General features: G+C 39.8%; 1 protein-coding gene across 16 annotated transcripts in view; it reads left to right on the top strand.

The window, feature by feature from the left end:
• The window catches only part of ADGRL3 (adhesion G protein-coupled receptor L3), a 1,097,183-nt gene that overhangs the window by 950,222 nt on the left and 121,693 nt on the right, over window positions 1-25,268 (top strand). The window lies entirely within an intron of this gene.

Raw genomic sequence — 25,268 nt, 5'->3', positions numbered from 1 at the left:
GGGCATGGGTGAGAAGGAGAGTTAAGAAATGTGTGGAGGTCTGGACAGGCTAAATCACCATGAGTCCATGGCCTACGGAGGAACCTTCTGTTAAATTTGGGTGGGCGGGACTACCAAGCAATGAGTTAAACTGGTTAAAAAAAAGCTTTAGGAATCCATATAGGAGAATGCCTAAGTATATATAGAATCACTGGAAGTACCTTCATTTTTATTAGATTAATGCAGCCCACAAGAGTCAAAGGGAGATTGTTCCAGGCTCTTAACCTCTGTTTAAGGACTTGCATAACAGGGGACAAATTGAGCTGGCAATACTCATGAACATTAGAGCAAAGCATGACATCTAGATAAAAAATAGGTAGCAAGCGAGCGTACGATTTAGATCAAGCAGCTAGCTTCAAAGGATGAACCCCTATATCAAAAAATGTGACTAAAATAAATAAATAATGCAGCGCTATAAATAATAAAAGTGACAATATGCAAAGGTGAAGCGCAAAATGATTTAGCGCTAGAGTGACCACAGAATATAAAGTTTTTTGTCAGATGTTGAAGAGATAAATAGTGGCTGGAATATTTAATAGTGACAATAGTGAATAATCTCAAAAAAATTATTATGGTGAACATGTGGGCACAGGAAAGGAACTCCACTGGCTTAATGACAGCTCACAGGAAAAGACCCCAGGCATCAATCACTGGACCCTCACAGCATACAGGGATAGCTCCACTTGTCCCTCTCCACCATAGATAAATGATGTCAAAATGGATGTATTCCACCTTAAAGGAAATGGCTTGCATATACATGCCACAATGGGAGTACTGATAGTGTAGTATTTTTATTATTAACATAGAACATCCACGTGGATACAACTGTATCACCATAAAACATTTTTTGGGACTATTCACTATTGTCACTATTAAATATTCCAGCCACTATTTATCTCGTCAACATCTGACAAAACACTTTATATTCTGTGGTCAAACTAGCGCTAAATCATTTTGCACTTCACCTTTGCATATTGTCACTTTTATTATTTATAGCGCTGCATTATGACATCTAGATAGCACATTAATGTCATTTTCTTTCCCCACTTTTTTATTTTGTTTGAGATTACAAGCATATAAGAATTGTTTCACTACAGGGCCATTTCCCCTTGGTTTACATATTTAGGATAAAAAAAAAAATATTTTGTAATTAATCCCAGTTCCCACATTAGAGTTATGTTTCTAGTTCACAGCAAAGCAAATGAAAAGGTTTACATAAAAATGTTCTTAAAATATACTGTATATGTGTATGTGTGTGTATGTATATACAGTGCTCAGCATAAATGAGTACACCCCCAACAGATTTTTTTCAGAAAACCTTTATTTTATTTCAGAATCAACATTTTCTATGGGTATTCTACAAAATACGCCCACAAATGCGGGCCATTGATTGTAAACAAGATTTGTTAATTTGTACACACAAAATAATATTTACCCTAACAAATTAATTCAAGACCATGTTGCAAAAATGAATACACCCCCAATGAAAGTCTTAGCTAAAGCTAAATTTTAGACAACAAAATCCTAATTAACAAGAATTCAACTACAGGTCAGTAAGCAGGTGTCAAGCAGACAGTTATTTATAAAAGGGCGTTACGTAACAAAGAAAACCCCTTCCCATTTCATGCTGTCAGCAATGGTCCAACATGGAAGAGAAATGTCACAAGGCCTGAGAAAGAAAATCATTTCTTTACACAAGAAAGGTGAAGGCTACAAGAAGATCAGCAAAGATTTACTTATCAGTCAGAATACTGTAGCAAAAGTGATACAAATATTTTACAAAGATGCGACTGCAACCATCTCACAAAGAAGACCAGGTCGTCCATGGAAGTTAACACCTCGACAGGAGCGTCTTCTGATGAGAAGGGTTAAAGAAAATCGCCATGCAAGTTCATTGCAGTTACTGTAGCTAAAGAAGTAGAAAGCCAAACTGGGGTGATTGTTTCCCATGACACAATACAGCATACACTGCAGAGGAATGGCATGATGGCATGCATGGGTGTTGTCCACGAAGGAAGCCTCTTCTAAAGCCCATGCACAAAAAAGCCTGCCTAGAATTTTCCAGGGCCCATGCTGAAAAAGAACACTACTGGGACTACTGGAGTGATGAGACCAAGATAATTATTTTTGGAACTGATGGCTTCAAAACTGTATGGCGTTGCAAAGGTGAGGAGTACAAAGAAAAATGCATGATGCCTACATGGTGCCTACAGTGAAACATGGTGGTGGCAGCTTCCTTCTGTGGGGCTGCATAAGTGCTGCTGGTGTCGGGGAGCTGCATTTCATTGATGGTATCATGAATTCACAGATGTACTGCTCTATAATGAAAGAGAAGACACTACCATCATTCCATGCCCTTGGTTGTCATGCACTTTTCCAACATGGCAAAGATCCAAAACATACATCTAAGGCCACTGTTGCATTTCTAAAAAATAACAGGGTGAAAGTGATTCAATGGCCAAGTATGTCTCTTGATCTGAACCCAATCGAACACCTATGGGGAATTCTGAGGAGAAAAGTTGAGCATCACTCTCCATCCAGCATCCAGGCTCTAAAAGAGGTTGTTCTTGAGGAATGGAAAAAGATAGATGTTGCAATATGTCGCCAACATTCCATGCTTGGAAGACTTGGTGCTGTCCTTACAAATAATTGATGTCATACAAAATATTAGATGTAGTAGTTGTTGTTGTGGGGTGTATTCATTTTTGCTAATTTGAGTAACACTGAAGATTTTGTAATCTACGTTATATCATTAACCTTACTTGCATGTAATGAGCAAAACAAATGTTCTATAAAATTCAGTTTTGTCAAAATTTGGGAAATTGTTCTTGTGTTATTAAAGCTTACTTTTCAAAAGGGGTGTACTCATTTATGTTAAGCACTGTATGTATGTATATATATATATATATATATATATATATATATATATATATACAGTGGGGATCGAAAGTTTGGGCACCCCAGCTAAAAATTTGTATTAATGTGCATAAAGAAGCCAAGGAAAGATGGAAAAATCTCCAAAAGGCATCAAATTACAGATTAGACATTCTTATAATATGTCAACAAAAGTTAGATTTTATTTCCATCATTTACACTTTCAAAATAACAGAAAACAAAACAATGGCGTCTGCAAAAGTTTGGGCACCCTGCAGAGTTAATATCTTGTACTGCCCCCTTTGGCAAGTATCACAGCTTGTAAACGCTTTTTGTAGCCAGCCAAGAGTCTTTCAATTCTTGTTTGAGGTATCTTTGCCCATTCTTCCTTACAAATGTCTTCCAGTTCTTTGAGATTTCTGGGCTATCTGTCACGCACTGCTCTTTTAAGGTCTATCCATAGATTTTCAATTATGTTGAGGTCAGGAGATTGTGAAGGCCATGGCAAAACCTTCAGTTTACGCCTCTTGATGTAATCCCCCCGTGGATTTCGAGGTGTGTTTAGGATCATTATCCATTTGTAGAAGCCATCCTCTCTTTAACTTCAGCTTTTTCACAGATGGCATCAAGTTACCATCCAAAATTTGCTGAAATTTTATTGAATCCATTTTTCCTTCTACTCGTGAGATGTTCCCTGTGCCACTGGCTGCAACACAACCCCAAAGCATGATTGATCCAACCCCATGCTTAGCAGTTGGACGGAGGTTCTTTTCATTAAATTCTGTGCCCCTTCTTCTCCAAACGTACCTTTGCTCATTCCGGCCAAAAAGTTAAATTTTAACCTCATCTGTCCAAAGAACCTGTTTCCAAAATGCATCAGGCTTGTCTATATGTTCATTTGCAAAGTTCAAACGATGATTTTTGTGGTGAGGACGTAGAAGAGGTTTTCTTCTGATGACTCTTCCATGAAGACCATATTTGTACAAGTATCTCTTTATAGTGGAATAGTGTACCACAACTCCAGTGTCTGCCAGATCTTTCTGGAGGGATCGTGCAGTCAAACGTGGGTTTTGACTTGTTTTTCTCACAATCCTGCGAGCTGTTCTGTCTGATATTTTTCTTGGTCTTCCAGATCTTGCTTTAACTTCCACTGTTCCTGATGACTGCCATTTCTTAATTACATTCCGAACAGAGGATATTGACATCTGAAAACGCTTTGCTATCTTCTTATAGCCTTCTCCAGCTTTGTGAGCGTCAACTATTTTCAGTTTCAGTTTTCTAGACAACTGCTTAGAAGAACCCATGGTGCTGATTGTTGGGGCAAGGTCAGATGAGTCTGGGCATTTAAAACCTTTGAGCTTGACATCACCTGGTCTTCCCAGACGATGATTGAGAACAATCCATGACACTGGCAGGTCTCAGCTTGGCAAAGGGGGCAGTGCATGCTATAAATTCTGCAGGGTGCCCAAACTTTTGCAGACGCCATTTTTTTGTTTTCTGTTATTTTGAAAGTGTAAATGATGGAAATAAAATCTAACTTTTGTTGACATATTATAAGAATGTCTAATCTGTAATTTGATACCTTTTGGAGATTTTTCCATCTTTCCTTGGCTTCTTTATGCACATTAATACAAATTTTTAGCTGGGGTGCCCAAACTTTTGATCCCCACTGTATATATACATACAGTTGTGTTCAAAATAATAGCAGTCAGACATCACTAACCTGATCAATCACTGTTTTTGGTAGAAATGATATTTCTACATGGCAAATAATTTACTAGCAGGTGTAGTGGAGTAATAGAAATCCAACATCGCCACCAGTCATGACATGCATGCTGCTGATTCTGTGTAATTGAATCACTAATTGAAAGGGGCATGTTCAAAATAATAGCAGTGTGGAGTTCTGTTAGTGAGGTCATTCATTCTTTGAAAAACAGGTGGCAATTATTGCCCTTAATTAAGGAAGGAAGGCAGCAAATGTTGTACATGCTGGTTACAGTGCATTTCTCTCTGAAAATTCTGAGGAAAATGGGTCGTTCCAGACATTGTTCAGAAGAACAGCGTACCTTGATTAAAAAGTTGATTGGAGAGGGGAAACCATATAAAGAAGTGCAGAAAATGATAGGCTGCTCAGCTAAAATGATTGCGAATGCTTTAAAATGGCAACCAAAACCTGAAAGACGTGGAAGAAAGCGAAAAACTACCATTCGAAATGATAGAAGAATAGCCAAAATGGTAAGGACTCAGCCAACAATCAGCTCCAGGAAGATCAAAGAAGGGCTAAAGTTACCTGTGAGTACTGTTACAATTAGAAGACGCCTATGTGAAGCCAAGCTATCTGCAAGAAGCCCCCGCAAAGACCCACTGTTGAAAAAAAGACATGTGCTGAAGAGGTTACAATTTGCCTAAGAGCACATTGACTGGCCTAAAGAGCAATGGCGCAACATTTTGTGGACTAATGAAAGTAAGATTGTTCTTTTTGTCAGACGACCCCCAAACACTGAATTCAAGCCACAGTACACTGTGAAGACAGTGAAGCATGGTTGCGGAAGCATCATGATTTGGGACTGTTTCTCGTACTACGGTGTTGGGCCTATTTATCGCATACCAGGGATCATGGATCAGTTTGAATACATCAGAATACTTGAAGAGGTCATGCTGCCTTACGCTGAAGAGGAAATGCCCTTGAAATGGGTGTTCCAACAAGACAACGACCCCAAACACACCAGTATTCATGCAACATCTTGGTTTCAGACCAACAAGATTAACGTTATGGAGTGGCCACCCCAATCCCTGGATCTTAATCCAATAGAAAACTTGTGGGGTGACATCAAAAATGCAGTTTCTGAGGCAAAACCAAGAAATAGAGAAGAACTGTGGAATGTAGTCCAATCATCCTGGGCTGGAATACCTGTTCACAGGTACCAGAAGTTGGTTGACTCCATGCAACACAGATGTACAGCAGTTCTCAGAAACAGTGCTTTTACAACTAAATATTAATTAAGTGATTCAAAGGAAAGCAAAATCTTCAAACATTTTTCAGTTTATATAGTGAATGTTTCAGTTTGTAAAGAAGAATACAAACACTGCTATTTTTTTGAACAGACTAATATTCACTTTTCTTCAATTTTTTTAGAGGAACAACACAAATTTGATATATTTTTCTTCATGTTATGATCTGGAATAGAATGTGTAGTGTTCCCAATGCATTTGTGTGTATGGAAAGAAAAACTATTAGAAGGATTTTGAGCTTTATTCACTTTTTTCAACACAGTGCTATTATTTTGAACACAACTGTACAGTATATACACTTTATTGCCAAAAGTATTGGCATAGAGAGCTTCATGGAATGGGTTTTCATGGCCAAGTAGCTGTGTCCAAGCCTTACATCACCAAGTGCAATGCAAAGCTTCAGATGCAGTGGTGTAAAGCACACCACCACTGGACTCCAGAGCAGTGGAGACACGTTCTCTGGAGTGATGAATCGAGATTCTCTGTCTGGATGTGTCTGGATTTGGCGGTTGCCAGAACAGTACTTGCCTGACTGCATTGTGCCAAATATGGATGGGGAGTTATGGTGTGAGGTTGTTTTTCAGGGGTTGGGCTTGGCCCCTTAGGGAACTCTTAAGGCATCAGCATACCAAGACATTTTGCACAATTTCATGCTCCCAACTTTGTGGGAACAGTTTGGGGATGGCCCCTTCCTGTTCCAACATGACTGCGTTTGGGGTGGAGGAACTGACCTCAACCCGATAGAACACCTTTGGGATGAATTAGAGTGCAGACTGTGAGTCAGGCCTTCTCGTCTGACATCAGTGCATGACCTCCCAAATGCGCTTCTGGAAGAATGGTCAAGCACAACCATAGACACACTAATAAAACATTGTGGATAGCCTTTCCAGAAGAGTTGAAGCTGTTATAGCTGCAAAGGGTGAGCCAACTCAATATTGAACCCTACAGACTAAGACTGGGATGCCATTAACGTTCATGTGCGTGTAAAGGCAGGCGTCCCAATACTTTTGGCAATATAGTGTGTGTTTGTATATACAGGTGAAAGTCGAAAAATTAGAATATCGTGCAAAATGTCTTTTATTTCAGTAATGCAACTTAAAAGGTGAAACTAATATATGAGATAGACTCATTACATGTAAAGCAAGATAGTTCAAGCCGTGATTTGTGATAATTGTGATGATTATGGCTTACAGCTCATGAAAACCCCTAATCCACAATCTCAGAAAATTAGAATATTACATGCAATCAATAAATGAACTTTTGCACGATATTCTAATTTTTCAAGTTTCACCTGTATATAGGACAGATACATTCTGATTCAAGTCCTGTCTGTTGACAATATTGGTGGATTCTAGACCTGCAAGAAGTTGATGGTTGTGGCCTTGGAACAGCAGATAGGTTATACTGTGCACTGCTTACTTCAGCCATTATTTAATACAGCAGTATTTAAATTCTGAAAACATGTTTTTGTCATTGCATGAGGCTTCTCAGGTATTGCTTCCAGTTCCCAGTGGTGGCTCACTAAACCAGTAGTAGTATAAGACATTTGGGCCTCAAGATCTTTTCTACTTTATAGTATTTCTTCTCTCTTAGGTGAAATGGAGTAGTATAAGACATTTGGGCCTCAAGATCTTTTCTACTTCATAGTATTTCTTCTCTCTTTGGTGAAATGGACTTTTGCTTTGTGGTATTTTAGAACCTTTTGCAGTATTGCAAATATGGTAGGAAGGGTCTGGTTAGCTTGCTGTAAGTGCAAATAGGCAATCCAAGGAACTTCCAATAATTCTTGCTGATAAGTATGTTGGCTTAGATCTGCATCATTAGCCGGAACCATTTTGGAAGTTCTGCAGAGCTTCCTGTGGTGTGTTTCGTGTGACGTGTGGTAAAATCATGAGCCTAGCCTAGTTTCATTTTTTTTCTCCATGCATGTTGCCTGCTTGTTACACCACAATTTGGCGTTTATCAGGAGCCGTAGCATGCGCTGGTAAACATTGCTAGTGGGATCCCAATCCTGAGCTGAGCTGAGCCAATCCAGTGAGCGTCCATTCCTGTCAATGACCATTTTTAGATTGTGGCATCCAGTTGACTTCATACTCCACTGACATTTTTCAGGTTGGAATATATTTCTTGTTCACAGCAGGCAGCCATACCTTTAGCTCAAGCTGTTCAAGGAAAAAGTTTCTAATTCTTTAAGTTTCTCAAGACATAACCCAATACCCAAACAATCTCTTTAGTCTTTGATTTGCATTCTGACCACCATGGTGAGCGCATACAATAGGCCAAAAAAGTGTTGCCAGTGGCCACTTATTGCACATCTGAAAATTAGGACCCCAAATGTCCTGTTCTTGAGCATTTCCTGAAATACAGTAATACTAAAGACCACCAGCTTTGTAGGCATTTTTCACAACAAGTGAAACTTTCAGATACCTTTGGGGAATTTGCAATCTGGGTATTGCCCTTGACATGCTATGTTTTAATTGGGCACAAATAGAAATCACTGGCTGGCTTCTTGTACCTCCTTGAGGCTTCAGTAGAAAAATTTCCCCATTGGAATATGTGTCTCTGCGCCTTCCCAAAAAGTCATAGCAAGGGCATCACTCTCACTTACATTCCATTATTATTACATTGGGAATTAGGTTAAAAATATATTGGTTTAGGCTCTGCATTGTGGGAAATGGACAGGTACTTTTCCCTTCTTAACATTCAGGGTTTTCCCTCCCGTATGACTCCTATTCTAGGACACCCTCAGTTCCTCTTGGGTCAGTCAGACAAACTCTTCTGCACATGGTTGGATAGAGGAGTTTTGAGGGCATCACAATTCAAGACAATGACCAAATGGTGTTACTTCTCTCACATTTCTTCTGCATGTGCAACCCTGAACTCAACACCTGGAACTGATTATCACATTTCCTACAATCTTTGCCCAAACCTTGACACTTTCTCAGTAAATTATCACCTTTTGAAGAGATCTGTCAAGCCACTGGGGTGTTGCAGTGATCATTTTCTTTCTCCTATCAATTTCTTGGAAGCGTCCCCAGGTTTCTTAATAAATGGGAGAAAGACTTAAGTCTTTATGAAGCAAAAGAGAAAGATACTGTTCTTTTCAATAGGTTTTTTTAATGTATTTTTCCAATATTTCAAGTACAGAATACAAACTAAACTGCTTTCAAAGACATAAACAAGGTTTTGACTGAAAAACAGTAGTTAACAGCGGTTTTATATGTATGAAACATAGTTAAGGTAGGAAACGATTAGGATAACATCCTAAAACGGGTAGAACAAACATTTTGTGTTGGAATGGTAATTGGTGCATAGAGAAGGATACTGTTCTTGCCCATAAAACCTCTATCTGTAATAAATATCAGGAGATTTCTTACAAGATAGTAATCAGATGTATAGGACACTGGCAGTCCTTGCCAAACTCTTTCCACAACATAGTACCACGTGTTGATGTTGTGGAACACAGACAGAAGCTCTCTGTTACACCTTTTTGTGAAAATGCCCTGCACTGCAACCCTTCTAGCAAGCAGTCTGTGAGATCATTTAGCAACTCACACATTTACTAATATCATTTAGCAACTGACATCCATGTCTGCTAAACCTGCAGTGGTAATACTTTTGTAGAGGAGGTACAAGAAACCCCTATTAATTCACTTATTATATGATGCCAAGGCATGTATCAATAGCTCATGGAAACACTTCAACCTGCCAACATTACGACAGTGGTTCGCCAGGGTGGATATGGAGAACCTTACTGCAGCCCTCAGAGGCAAGGTTTCTGATCAGACCAAAAATGGTACTATTGGGAAGAATTCAAATGTACTTCTAAATATAAACAAATGTTTTAGGCTTTGACTATACCCCAGTCCCATAGGTAATGAGTCTATGATTTTATGGCCCTACCAAACTACCCACTCCTCACCCCCTCTTAGGCGGGTGGAGGATGAAAAGGAGAAAAGAAAATAAATATCGCCCCCCCTTATTAATTTATTTTTATCTATAGGTTGGACCCCCCCACACACACACACTCACTTTTTTCATCCCATGGTCTTACCTCCCCATGTTAGGTCCCGGGAACTTCCTCTGGGCACCGTCTAAAGTCTTAAAATATGAGTAGTTTCAGAAAACATTCTATGCCAAAGGCACTACTTGTTCTCTTATTAGGTCACATACCTTTGTGTTATGTATGTGTGCATAAGATCAAAAAAGTTCTCTAAGGCCTTCAGAAAGAAAGTTATAGAAGTTGATGAGTCTGGAAAGTAATTTAAAAAAAATTATTTAAATCAATCATACCACTGTAAGGAAGTTCGTTTACAAGCAGCATAGATTTCATATAACTGCTAATCTCTCCAGGACTCGCCATCCCAGCATTATAAGCCCATTGCTGTCGGGGATTTGAAACTGGCAATTACTTTTTCCCATGAATGTAAAGCAGAACTTCAGTTGGAGGGCGGGTGCATCAGCATTTGCAATAATGTACAAGTATGCACAGAATTCTTGCACACTTGACATACTTACCTCTGGATTTGCCCTCCTCCAGAGATTCACAATATGCACCCGCCCACCACCACCACTCCATTGTCACACTACTATCTTCTGTCTTCTGGGACCAGCTGCCTTATCTCTTCCTCCTTTGGGTGGTCACTGAAGATAGGTCTCAACACTTAGATTCTGCTCTCAGCCTCTTACAAAATACTTACTTGCAAAATAATTTACAGACAGGTGAAAAATATTTTTTGGCAAAATTAAAATGTTAAGTCTCTTCTACATAAAAAAAAGCTAACTGCTAGATTAAAAAAAAAAAGTTTTTAAAACTATCATTCAATTTGAATAGATCTCGCTGTCTTGATTGGTATATTTTACACCACCCCATATTGTGTAATTGGGAGTGCCAGATTTTGGAGCTTTTTCAGTATTTTTGTTTTCTGATTTTGTGCATCGATTGACTGCATTATTATATTTCAATTGCTGCATTTACTGTTTGTTATCTGCATGTTATCTTGCCATTTTAAAAGTACATTGTTCAAGAGGAGCATTATATGAATAATTATATGAATCATGTTTTGTAGAAATATCTAGGTGAAACATTTGTAACTAGGCTAGTTACACCAATTCAACAAAACCAATTTCATGAAGAGCATATTGGTTTATAATTGCTCTAATGGAGACATAAGGGATTTTCTGAGAATACAATGCTGGAGAAATAACAATTGGCAGAAATTAACCAACATGGCCAATACCTATTTTATCTAAAAAAATTCTTCTGGATTGGTCACCAGTCATGTTATGTCTATGCCCATGCTCACTTTTATGATAAAAGCACAATATAGACTTGATTTAATTGTCCATTATATGCTATGATATATAAAATAGTCAAATAATCAAAAGCTGTGCCATTCTTACAATACAAACCAAATTTAAAGCTAAATTTAAAACAGATCATGCATTAGAAAAATTAGGCAAGGGCTGTGGCATACCACAGAATGTGAACAGATGCTCTTTCTAGTAGCTCCAGGCTCCATCCTGATCTCCCATAACTTCTACATAGTTTGTTTCACTCCTGGCCCACTAGAGAACACTGCCATGTCCCAATACCAGTGGTTTGGTGGATGGAAAGACATCACAAGCAGCCTCCTGCCAAGATGAACATCACCAGCTGTTCGGGGTAAGCACTGAATGCTTCCCCGTCCCCCTCACCAGCTACCTTGGACCCACCGATGCTGCTCTCTCAGACCTCCCCCAGCAAGGATGGCGCGGAAGACGGGACAGAACCCACCCTGTCAGATGTCCTTGCTACCATCAATGTAAACCATTCTCATTTGATGGGGAAGGTAGAGGAGCTTAAACTTGATCGTACCATCACGCGCCAGGATATACACAAGGTCCAAGAGTAGGAATCGGCAACCAAAAGGTGCATCAGTGACTTAGAGGATGTATTTAACCCTCTCCTGCCCAAAATCAATTCCTGCTGGGGTAAAGTCAAAGCTCTGGAGAAGAAGGTGGATGATCTGGAAAACCGCCTTTGCAGAAATTACTTGCAACTGGTGGGCCTGCCTAAAAAGGTTGAGGGGTCTGACCCAGTGGCCTTCCTGAAAATCTGGCTGGAGCAAGAATTTGACCATGATTGTCTATCTACCTGCTTTGAGATAGAACAGGCTTATAGAGTCCCTGGAAGGCCTCTCCCTGAGGGCAGCCCCCCTCACACCATGGTGATCTGTCTTGAAAGGAAGTCTCCACATCAACAATTCTGTGGTGTCCCTTTTTCCTGATTATTCCACCATGGTTTGTATTAGAGCCGAATAACAACATGTTAAGCAGAAGCTCCAAGAGAAAGGTATACAGTAAAAAGCATAGAGATGTTTTTTCTTGCTATACTGCAAGTGGTACACCAAGGTCAAGTGCACTTCTTCCAATCACCTAAAAATGTTCTGCTGTGGTTTGAATCACTGCCACAGCCAGCGAGATCTCCTGCCAGCTCTCCGGTGACCTGATAAGTCTTGCCTGAGATCCAGTGTGTTTATCTTCATGCTGTCTTATACCTATTTAGCAGGGTGTTCATTGCTTACCCTGTAAGGGGGATCTCTGCCCCCCAATTGACTGCTGCTACAGGGTTTTATATTTGCATTTCTGTTTCACTGTTGGAAGTTCTTGGACTGTTATGGAACTATAGGCCATGTTTCCCACAAGTGACCTCAGTTTTGGGATGAAGCCCACTCCCTTTTTTGGAGCTAGACAGGGGTTTTGAATTCTGTTTTACTGCCTGCTCGTTCTTACTTTTTTGGGTTGTGTGTGGTATGCATGCTTTGTATGTCTGGTGATGAATGTTGTATGCCTTCCTCCCTCTCCAGTGCTGAAGCCATGTTGGGGCCTTTGGATGGTCCCCTAGGCCCTGTAGCTCCCCCACCTACCATAACTTTACATTAGCCAAATGCCCACTGTAATGTTTTTGTCCTGGAATGTTAGTGAACTGAATTCCAAATTTAAAAGGGCCTCTGTTTTTGAGCTCCTTCAATCTCACAACCCCTCATGTATTATGTTTGCAGGAGGTCTATTTAATTGGATCCAAAATTCTTGCACTTAAGAAACACTGGGTTTTACATGGATATCATTCTACCTTCTGTAATTATGCCCGGGGGTATCTGTATTGATCTGTAAAGGTTTCCCATTTTCTTGTGATAAGGTGATATGTCCTTATACTTTGCACAGTTCATGGTATACCATTAATTTTGGTGGCGGTCTATCCCCCCCCCCCAGTCACAGCTGCAATCTTTACCGCATTGAGTGTCCATTTATCTACATTACCTAGTTTTGCTACTATTGTTATGAGAGACTTCAACTCTGTGTTGGACCCAGCTTTGGAACGGTTGAAGCATCTCTCCTCAGAGTCTAAATTATTTCAGTAATGGTGTGACTACTACCGTTATGTGGACCTTTGGAGATGGAAACTTCCCAAGTTTAGGATGTATTCCTGTCAATCTAAATCCTTCTCAAACTCTTTCCAGGCTGGATTACATTATGGTGTCTACTGCTGTGTTACCCGGGGTGATTTCAATTTCATATATTCCTCAAACAATATCAGATCACTCTATGCTACTGGTGGAATTACAGCTAGGTCATAGGCCCTCTTTCGGTCCTGGAGGCTCAATCCCCTCTGGATCTCCATGGTTCAATTCCAGGAACCCATTCAAACTGATATTACTAACTACTTGGCTACTGATGAGCACTCCTCTGCAATGGGACCTACGTGGGATGCCTTTAAAGCAGAAATACGTGGCTCCTATATTTCTAATATTGCTCGCTACCATAATGTTGCTCGGGCTACCCAATAACAGTCCTCTTTGGTAACTGCGAGATGCCAATATGTCTCTTACCCTTTGCTTGAGTCACATTGTGCCTTGGTTGAAGCTCACAGAGCTCTGCAACTGCATATGGTTGACTTGACATGCAGACATCAGTTACACTTGTCTGCCAAGTTGCATGAGCATGGTGGGAAGAATGGCAAAATATTGGCTTATCTTTCCTGTATGAACTCCATAGATAGTTCTATACCAGCAATCAGATTGCCCGATGGGATGATCTCTTCCAATCCTATAATTATTAATCAGACTTCTGCACAATTCTACAAATCCCTGTTTTCTTACGTAGGGGCATCACTGAGAATTCCTTTGCAGGTCTTTTTGCCTCCCTTACTTCTCCCACACTTAGTGACTTCCTTCCCCTTCTCCTTGAGAAACCACTGACAGTGGAAAAAGTTTGAGCAGCTATCCACTCCCTACCCTCTAATAAGACCCCAGGGCTAGACAGCTAACCCTCTGAATGGTATCAGACCTGAGCGGAAGACCTGGCCACACGATTACATGGCCTTTTTAACTCAGCATTTGAAAATAGACTATTTTCTGACTCTATGAATGAGGCTTTAATAGTACTAATACCCAGCCTGACAAAGACAAGTTACAGAGTGGGTCATATCATCCCATTACTTTACTTAATAGTGATGCAAAATATTGGCCAAACGTCTAGCTACCTGTTTTCAGAAAGTGATTCTGACACTCGTGTACTGGGACCAGTTGGGGTTCTTGCCTGGAAAGAGTACCTATGACAATATACGCCACCTGTCTTTGCACATCCATAGGGCAGCTACTGAGCGACTGAATGGTTTGGTGCTGTCTTTGGATATGCAAAAAGCCTTTTACACCATCAGATGGCCATTTTTATCGGAGATGTCTCAGATGGGTTTTTGTTCCCGGTTGTTCGATGGGTACAATTGTATGCTAACCCTAGGGTCTGTGTCCACACAAATAAGGACATATCTCCAGCCTTTTCTTTATGTAGAGGATTGAGGCAAGGTTGTCTTCTTTCATCTCTGCTGCTTACACTGGCCATTGAGCCCTTGTGTCTGGCAGTTCGGCAGAAGGCGATTGTAAGGGGAAACCTGGTTGGGTTGCTGGAGGAGAAAATCTCCTTGTCCACAGATGATGCATTGGTGTATTTAGATGGCTCTGCAAGGGCATTCTCTAGTCTGATGCAGGTGGTGGAGGAGTTTGGGGAGGTGTCTACCTTCGGGTTGGTTGGGACAAATCTTTGGCTTTTCCAATAGGTCCCATGGTCCCTTATGATTTTTTGTCTACTTCTAAATTGCAAATCTACACACAATTTTAGTATGTAGGTATCCAAATACATGCTAATCTCTCTGCTTTTGAGTCTCTTAATGTAACACTAATTGTTACACATATGAAAACTGGAATACGTACCTGGGCTTCCTTACCCCTTAACGTAACTGGAAGGATTAACATTTTCAGAATGATATATTTACCAAAATTGTTGTATGTCTTTAGGGCCTCTCCAGTTTTTTTCCCTAAAAAACTGTTTTAGAAAATTGACTCCATTTTGTTTTTCTTCCCTTGGAATAGGGCGCACCCACAGGTGGCTAAATCCTCGATACAAGCCCCCGAGATAGATGGGGGCTGTTGTGTTCAACCTCCATAACTATTTAATTGCTTCACCACTTACCTATGTGTATGATTGGTTCAGTGATTCCTCTAATACCTCCTCCACTATTCAACTGTCTGCTCTTTACGGATCTGCTTTCTCCCTACAAGGCACCTTTCATACGTCTGTTACCTCCCGTTGCTCCCAACACTCTCCGATACACACTAGTTGGTTGGCCTGGCGAGAAGGGAGTAAAGTGCTATTCCCAAGGACTCCTCTATGGCACAACCCTAACATTCCTGAGCTCCTGGGTCACCCCAATCCAAATTGGCGGGGCCATCTTGACATTACTCACCTCTTGCATGTCTTTTTGAACAGTATTTTTGTATTGTTTGATGACCTAAAAACCCGTTATAAGGTGTCTAATTAACTATTTTATACATTTTTGCTGCTATGTCACGCTATACAGGCACAATTTGGGAATTTGACTCTTGAGCTTTCGGAATCATCCTTAGAATTATTATTGCTAGATCCAGATATTACTAAGTTGGTCACCACTAACTATTCCCATCTTCAGTCAGCTGGGGCCAACCCCTTCCAGATTGCTAAGCGTAAGTGGATGGTGGTGTTACCTGAGTTGCTTGAAGAGGGTTTGGAGGAAGCTACAGAGGTCTATTTTCAAGACCTCATTATTACTGCTGCTAAATCTACTCAATTCTAGTTTATCCACCATCTTCTTTATACCCAGGCTAAGTTGGCTCAAATGGGTTGTGGATCTGCAGCCTCTTGTCCTCTTTGTGTCCTTGAGGACACATATGCTGTACATGTTCTGGACCTGTCCTGCTCTTACATTGTATATTTGCCTTTTTTGACACTACCCTATATCTTCCAGTCCCTCATACCCTGGAAGTGGGTCTCTTGGGAATTTTGAATGACTTCATAACTCAGACTCATCCTAGAATATTAATATATATGCTTTTGTTTTACGCTGGAAAAATAATTTTGTTGAATTATCTCCCTACAAGGCACCTTTCATATGTCTGTTACCTCCCGTTGCTCCCAACACTCTCCGATACACACTAGTTGGTTGGCCTGCCGAGAAGGAAGTAAAGTGCTATTCCCAAGGACTCCTCTATGGCACAACCTTAACAAAAATTCTATTGTATGGTTCATCTTGATCTGCCTAAATATAAGTTAATCTATAAAGTTGCGCTTGGTGTAAAAAGTTCACTAAAGTGTGGCAACCCTGGATAGACATCTCATATTCCTTCTGGGGTGCTACTGTACTATCGCAATCTCTGTCTTATGTCTCCACAAATTAAGATGGTTCCTACACCACTGCTGTGGTGGCTCTGGGCTCTCTATGGCTGATGACTATGGGGGGAAAGGTGGCGTACATATGACTGGATGTGTGTGTGTGTGTATTTGGTTTTTTTTAACCCAACTTGTTCATTTCATGCATATAGCTGAAGCACTGTCTAAATTTGGACTCTGCATAGCCCTAACATTTTTTTTGGTTCTTTCTGTGTGCAATTTAGTCTGTCGCTCCATTATTGGGGCTACTGATTTGATTGCTTATGTGTCTATTGTAACTTTTGTTAAAAGCTAAATGAACACCTCTTAAAAAAGAAAAATTAGGCAAAATTCACAATGTAATAAATATTTTTACTATCTTTTTGAATGAAAATAGACTACAGGTGCCACATCCCAGTCCCCGATTCTGGGGACACTTGATTTTCAACCAAATATCAGAAACCTGCAATTTAGGGCACTTGCAGTTCATTACTACCCTTTTCTCGAAATCACTGGCTTATGGTACACCGTGAGATCACTTCCACTTCTTGCATACTCTGGACTTTCCTTGATGTGCCAGCTAAGTGGATTTACCAAAGAAATATCACAGGGTGAGAGAACCATTATCATTTGAACAGACCTGTCTCATGGAGTAACTTATATGACATTCATTGTCACTTTTGAAAGCCTCCTTAAAGGAGAAATACAGCTAAAGCTCTTTTGGCTGTACTTCTCCTGTGGATCACAGCAGTGCAGTTTGTTCTGTACTCCTGTGACTTGTTTTCAGCTGAAGCCCGCTGTTGGATGACGTCACTTAGCCAGTCCAGACTGGGGAAAGATCCCGACTTCAAGTCGGGATCCACTCCAGAGTCTGGAGCAGTACCTGGCTCAGCCTCTCAGTGAGTTCCTGCACCTATTCACTGACAAAAAAAAGCCCTGTGAGGAGGGTTATCCTCTACTAGCCAATGGCTTTTTTGTTGCCATTGTTGTTTTGTCAGTAGACAGCAGTATAACCCAACAGTCTAAGAATTCCTTTGTCCCTCAATGTAACACAAGAAAATGGTTTTACAGTGAGTGCAGAAACAATTGAGCACTGTCCGTACTACTTTTTTTATTTGCACTAACATAGAAATTTCAGGACAAGCTTTTAGGGTATGTCCCCTTCTTCAAGGCCCAAACAGTACTACTTCACAAAGTTTTAGCAGAATGTTAAAAGAAACAACCTCTGAGGGGAAAAAAACATACACAAACAAATGTACGCAGCAATGGTTATAAAACTAGGTTAGACTAGAGATAAGACAGAGCAAAAGTAAAGACTGGGGGGGGGGGGGTTGGGAGAGGTTGTCGTACGACTACAATCACCTCAAGCAAGACAGCGAGTGCAGAAATTCTGTTTTAGTAAATTTTTTCCTTCTCCTTTTTTTTTTATTATTCTTAGTCTAGCTAATAAATTATATAATGATTCCGTAACTGGAAAAGTGCCCATATCAAACCTGACAGCATATTTAGCACACAATGGAGAACTGTACCAGTGAATAACCAGTTTTTATTCATTAAAAGACACCGTTACTGCAGAATATGCTAAAAACAAGAGATGTCTATCATTACTGTGGGGGATTTGGGGTGTTTGTGCATTCTGTAATACCCTTGGTGATTTGAGGTAATCCCAGAAGCCCTGATGCCATCATCAGTATCTCGATAGCAAGAAAGGCTTGCATATCCTTAATGCCAGCCCACTGACTGAATGAAAATTTAACAGTGCATGGCCGGCTTTAGGCCATTTTTAAATAACCAACTGATCTCTCCAGAACTAGTTCTTGAGGGATCTATTCCACATTTTTACGGCTCTTACTGTGAAGAAGGGGAGAAGGTTAACCTCTTTTATATGTGTCTTATTTACCATTATCAGCTGAGGGTCAGTGGCTCTTCATTTACCCAGTTCTTTTTATGAACTGGCTGTCGGGTGGCTGATCCATTTGATGATCGCTGTGTACCCAGCCATCATTATACAGCTGGGTACACAAAGACACTGTACCCAGCTGATCTGAGTGGCTGGGTACCATGCGTTCGTCGTGACTGGTAACTAAAGCAGTCACATGGTACTGTTTACTTTGTTGGTCTCTCCCCATCCCTTTAGAACAGGAGAAGGAGATACTGTAATTGTGAATGGGAACAAAATGTATCGATCGGCAGCTGCAGATGCCGATCTATTTATTTTGTTGCTGTGACACAGGAATCTTTTTTTTAACCCTTTCCGGCCCCCCTACTCTCTAGCACATACTATTTTCAGTGCTGTCCCTAGTGATCTGTAAATTACCCCTCATCTCTCTTATCTTGCCCATCTGAACCTGAACTCCTTTACCTCAATCCTGCCACTGCAGGTGACCAGTACATTAATCCTTCCAGTGCCTCCTTCCTCTGTGCATGACCTGTACATTAATGTATCTAGTGTACCATTATCAAGCTTGTACCTGCACGTTTCTTCTTTTCCAATAAATAGTGGCAAAAAATTTGATCAAAGAAAATAAGAAAAACAGTTTTTTTTTTCAAAATGTATGGCCTTTTTTCTTTTTATAGTAAAAAAAAAACAAAAAACATTCCAGTGGTTATTAAATACCAATAAAACAAAGCTCTCTCTGTCTCACAAAAAAGATGTAAAATTTTTTTGGTTAACATACACCGGGGGGATTTTATTCACATGCTGTGGCTCTGTCCAAAGCTCACTAGATATTGGAAGGATATTACCTAAACTATTGCTTTTGTTTTCCAACAAGATATAGCCCTAGATCCACTTATATGCCTTCTGGGCCCAATAAATGCCAAGCTTTATCCCGGTTGGGTTTATATTATGATTCTGTGACTTCTATACATGGCAAGAAAACTGGTAGCTAGATACTGGATGTCCCCTAACGCCCCCACCAGGAAACTATGGGTGGACCATGTAAATTCTATACTATTACGTGAACAACTTACCTACTGTCACCATAATGCCGTAAATTTACTTTGGTGTGGGAGGGTTGGTTGTCCCTGGTCTGGCTCCTTCATAGCTTGTCATAGACAGGCTGTTATAACTGTAATGTTTTCCTAATAGCTATTAGGTCCACATGTCCCCCTCTGGCACTATATCATAAATGTTTATTAGCTGCACTATGCTACAACACATACTGGTTGCTATTAAGCACCCATGAGTCCGCCATAAGTTTGGTTTATTTCTCTTTTACTTTTTTTTTTCCTATATACTGTATTGTTGTACAAGAACTGTGCATTTTGATGTTCCATGGTACTGTACTCTATTGAATGTGTTTATCTTAGTTCTGCAATACGTGTTTTGATACGTAATTTTGTACCTTTAATACCTCTAACAAAGAGTTTGGATTTAAGCAAAAAAATTTATTTGGGTAGAATGCTGTATGATTAAAAATAGTTGTCAGTCAAACTATCACAGGGCTGAAAACTGAAAAATGGCTTGGTAAGGAAAGGCGATTTGAAGCTGGTATACAAGTGGTGAAGCCTCTTTTCCTTCAATCATAAAGAGTGCCCCCTTGTCCTCTAAAATGACCTTAAAGTGAGTAACTCTGCACCAAGTTCTCCATATGGACCACTTAGCCATTTGTACATAGTGATCATATCCCCCTTAATCACCTCTTCTCAAGAGAGAATAAATTCAGTTCAGCTAAACTTTCCTCATAGCTGAGCTCCTCTATTCCTCCTATTAGTCTGGTTGACCTTTTCTGTACTTTATTTATAATCCCAATATGCATTTCGGAATTAGTGCCAACAATTGAACTGCATATTCCAGATGAGGTTTTAAAAATGATTTGTACAGGGGCAAAAATATGTTTAACTCTCTTTGCAGTCTATACCTTTTTTATTACAATTATTTTGTTAGCTTTAGAAACTGCAGTTTGGCATTGCATGCTATTATTATAAGTCTATTATCTACCAGAACACCCAGATCCTTCTCAATTATTGATTCCCCCAGTTGTTCCCCTCCTAGAATATATGATGCATGCATGCTTTTAGCATCCAAGTGCATAATTTTACATTTGGCAACATATAATTTCATTTGCCACATAGTTGCTCAATTAAACAGTACAGTAAGTCCAGCTTATAAATTGGGGACATCCTTTAAGGATGTTATTCCACTACATACTGTAGTTTGGTGTCATCTATAAACACATACATTGTATATTTGTTCCCAAACTCTATATCACTTACAATATAAATAGGTTAAAAAAGGACCCCACACTGAACCTTGGGGTACATCACTAACAACACTGGACCATTCTTAGACCTAGGCAGTTTTCTATCCATTTACAGACTATGTTTTCTAAACCCATAGACTTTAATCTATATAAAAGCTGTGTGTGAATTACTGTGTCAAATACTTTCACAGATTTCAAGTTTACTATACACACAGCCATCCCTTTACGCTTGCTTACTTCCTCAGAAAGAGAGGAGATTCATTTGATAACTTCTGTCTTTTGTGAATCCATGCTTATATTATAGTTAGTTTGTAAAGATTTTGATCCCTTTTTTAAATTGGGCTTTCATCGATCTAGTGGTATCAAGCTAGTCATTAAAGAGTCCCTAAAATTTGAAAGAATGGCTTTGAAATAACAGAGCTCAACTCTTTGAGGACATGTGGTTGTAAGTCATCTGCTCCAGGTGCTTTATTCATCTTTATTTTGTCTAAATGTTTCTGGACCATATCAGTTTTGAGTCATTGTGGGGTGGGGGGATATGTCAATATTATGGACTTGAGCACCCCCATTTTTCTTTGTGTACACAGAGCTGAAGAAGATATTTCATAATATGTCTTTTCTTTGTCCCCAGTCACAATCTTTGAATGATCTTTCAAAGGGACTATATGCTCAAGCCTGATATTTTTGCTAGTAATATCTTTTTTGTTGCTTTCCTTTCTTTCGCAACTTGTCTTTCATTTTGCTTTTTTGTGACCTTGATTTCCTTTTTACATATTATTTATACACTTTGTGATATTCAAACAATAAAAGTGTTCCTTCAGGTCTGTATTTTTTAAATGTTTATTTAAATTAAAAAATAGCTTTATTAATGCTTTAATAATACAGTCATGTGAAGAATATGAAGCCAAAATTCACTCATAGTTCTCTTCATGCACCATCAGTCCTGCTGAGAATACATGCATTTAGTAGCTTTGCTGTCAAAAGTTAAGGTGTATTCTTAGCAGTAATAAATGCAGCAATGTCAGACAAGAGAGCACTGTAGGATCTGGGACATTTGGGGTATGCAATTAACCCAGGTTCCTAGCAGTGTTTCCAACTCTTTAAACATTTTCAAACATTTTTTTTAAAGAATAAAACCTTATAAAATACCTTATACACAAGTAAACTGCCTTGTATTTTTAGGTTTAAATTCAAAGAGACAGTTTTCCAACTTGAGCATGGCTAAATACATAAGTAGGTTCTTTGAATTCATTGCCTTGTACTGATGTCTAGTCTGTTTCTTTTACGTAAGGGTTTCAGGGGTGGCAAGCCAACAGCTGAGGATGTTGTGATGGCACAGTGAAAGTTAAACAGTGAAAGTTAAACAGTACAGTGAAAGGAACAGCTATTACAAAACACAGTTTCATAAATGTTATACTGGCGTTTAGTGGCAAAAGTGTGGAAATCGGCCTTTTTCTAAAGCAAATAATAAAAACATACACACTGCACTTAGAGCATAGCTTCAGGGAGAATAAAAAATCCTCCCTTTCCGGGAGGCTGCCCCACACTGTAAAGTTTAAATACTCAGAAAAAAATTATTTACTTACTTTATCCTACACTTCTGTAGCAGCCAGTCCTACTATGCTCCAGTGGTGGACTGTCCCCCGGCCTCCTCCCCTCCAATGCAGTGCTTTGGTCTCTGCTTTGGTCTTGATGACATCAGAAGACCTGTAACCACTGGGGCATAGGAGTGAAGAGGGTCTTATAGTGCAGAGAGAGTGCAGAGAGAACAGAAGGATCGGGTAAGAAAGAATTATTTTGCTCAGTGGCAGCCCCACTGAAAGGGATGATTTTTACTTTCCATGGAGCTTAGCTTTAATCGAGACCCACTTATGCACCTTTGTACAAATATATATGATTAAGGTGTCAATGAGGACACAGAAGGGTTGAAGAGCCATTAAAAATGCTAAAAATAGGGTTTCCCCCAAAGTGTGGGATGTTAGATAAGCATTTAATCAAAAACTCTCTTCACAACCCACATTAAAATGTGTTCTCACATATACCTAATAAATAAATGCCCAAAGAGTGCTGAGCTACATTCATATGCTCTTATATGTAAAACATTTTCTGGCATAAACCGTGTTATCAATATTTCTCTACTTTAAACACAGAGGACCAAACAATAGGTGACTCCAATTATAGCGGAGGTCCAGTCGGAATTAATAAAATAAAAGTCAGCAGCTACAAAAACTGTAGCTTATAACTTTTAAAAAACAGACACTCATCTGTCCCTCAATCCCGTGGTGTCCTCACACTGGCTGGGTCAGCTGACTGTCCTGTCTCCTCATGCCAGCATCTTCAGTGTAGGCACCCGGCGGTGACAGCTTGTGGCTTCACAGCCAGGTGCCCAGTGCTCATGTGTGAGTAGCGCTGCGCTTTGTGAATGGTCCTGTAGTTTTCTGGGACCTGTCATGTCCCAGAAGACTATGGGGAGTGAGGGGGGAGGACAATTTCAGTTTCCGATCACCTAGGCAATCGCAGTAGAAGTGTCAAAATCGGGTATTCCCTCCCCCCACTCCTCAAACGTGGCAACCCATAACAGGGAGCAGAGGAGAAAGTTTTAAAGCGGAACTTCCCCTTTTGGGTGGAGCTACGCTTTAAGAATGGGACAAATACACAATGGTGAACACACCATACCTTAATAAACAGATTACAACAGAGACTTCAGCATCAGGTTGTTTTGAGCTGATTATATTTACATCTGCTTAGTGTCTCTTAGTCTGGGGGCTTATGGCGGGGGGGAGGGGGGGGGTTGAGGCAGTCAATGGCTGGTTTGAGCACAGTCTTCCAGTTCTCAGAGTCTGTGTGTTTCGGGGAAATATGGACTTGAATCCAAAGTAAAAGGTCCCCCAAGGCACACACCTACCAAAGAATAGAGCCCCCTCATATGCCAGGACCCATTGTCAGTAGGCAAGAGGCTAGCCTGCAATCCCCTTCAAAAGCCCGTGTCACAAGCACCAACTCTTTAAACCTCCTGAATGGAAAAGCGCATGATGACCTGACTTTACGTCCAGGCCATAAGGTGAGCGCAGAGAGTGACTGATAGTGGTATTCACTGAAGATTGGTCATGGTGATAAAAGGGATGCATTCTTTATTCTGGATCAAGATATTGTTATGGACTTTCTAAACTGGTTATGACAATTGCAGTTATACTGGTGGTGGAACCCTCTCACTTGCACATTTAAATTTTGGATGTAGATTTTATACCCACACTTTACATATATTATTTTTTTTATATGCATATTTTAATTAGAGCGTAATTAGCATGGTTTATGATAGAACATGTTTTGCATATAAGAGAATATACAGTAAATTGGCATCTTTTTATGTGATAATAAGCAGCTCTGAAAAAGCATTATCTTTATCCAGGTAAATCTGCTTTTCCTAAGTATTTACCTTCTGCAGTGCGGGATCAGTCTCACTGCAAGAGTGTACTTTTATTCGACCTGGAATTGGGCTCTAAGTGCAGTGTGTTTGTATGTTTTTATGATTTGCTTTGGAAGAAGGCTGACTTCCACATTTTTGCAGCTACTACCTGGTATAACATTTATAATACTACGTTTTGGACTATCTGTATCCTACCTGTCTCCGTATCATCCCAGAATCCCCTAGCTGTTGGTTTCAGTGTCAGTGCAGCTCTAGGGGCATAGAGGTGAAGAGGCTGCTTAGTGCAGAGCTTAAGGGAGCAGAGGATTGGGCAAGAAAAACTGATACAGTTATTTCTCTAGAACTAATTGTTCACTTAACCCATCCATTGGAAGGGTGTATGTTTACTTTCCTTGCAGTTCAGTTTTATTTCAGACCCAAGTTTATGATGATAAATCATTACTTTGAACTCCTTAACACCCCCCCCCCCCTTCCCAATTTGAAATCAGCCAGTATAGAAAACCTTGGGCAGTCGCAGGCTTGGGCAAATAGATAGTGCATGTTTTGACCAGAGTGATTAGATGTTAGTGGGATCATGATGCACATCCCCCTTTCCACTTATGTTTATGGTTAATCATTTGTATAGCAGCATGAAATTCTGCCATTGAGGAAAAGCACCATAATATGTTTCCAAATTTTAGACAGTTGTTTAATATATGTAATACTATTAATATAATTTATTAAATATTCTGATAACATATTTTCTAATAGATCACCATCTGTCTCACTGATGCATGGTGCATGGCTAATCAGCACTTTTTTCTTACATACATTATATACATTTATGATAATTGTAAGTTTTTGTTCAGATAAAAAAAAATGTGCATATTGATGTTCAATTTAAATGTCAGTCTGCTGTTTGTTGTTTTAAACATCAGCTGTCCTTTGAAGTGGACTGTTGTTATAGCTGTCATTCACTGATGTTTACATGTTTGTTTTTGATACATAAT

The sequence above is a fragment of the Staurois parvus genome, unplaced genomic scaffold (assembly GCF_062004578.1).
Source record: "Staurois parvus isolate SC_StPar_1 unplaced genomic scaffold, SC_StPar_1.0 ptg000439l, whole genome shotgun sequence".
In the NCBI taxonomy this organism is placed as follows: domain Eukaryota; kingdom Metazoa; phylum Chordata; class Amphibia; order Anura; family Ranidae; genus Staurois; species Staurois parvus.
The sequence above is the reverse complement of the archived record's forward strand: the minus strand, read 5'-3'. Positions and strand labels throughout refer to the sequence as shown.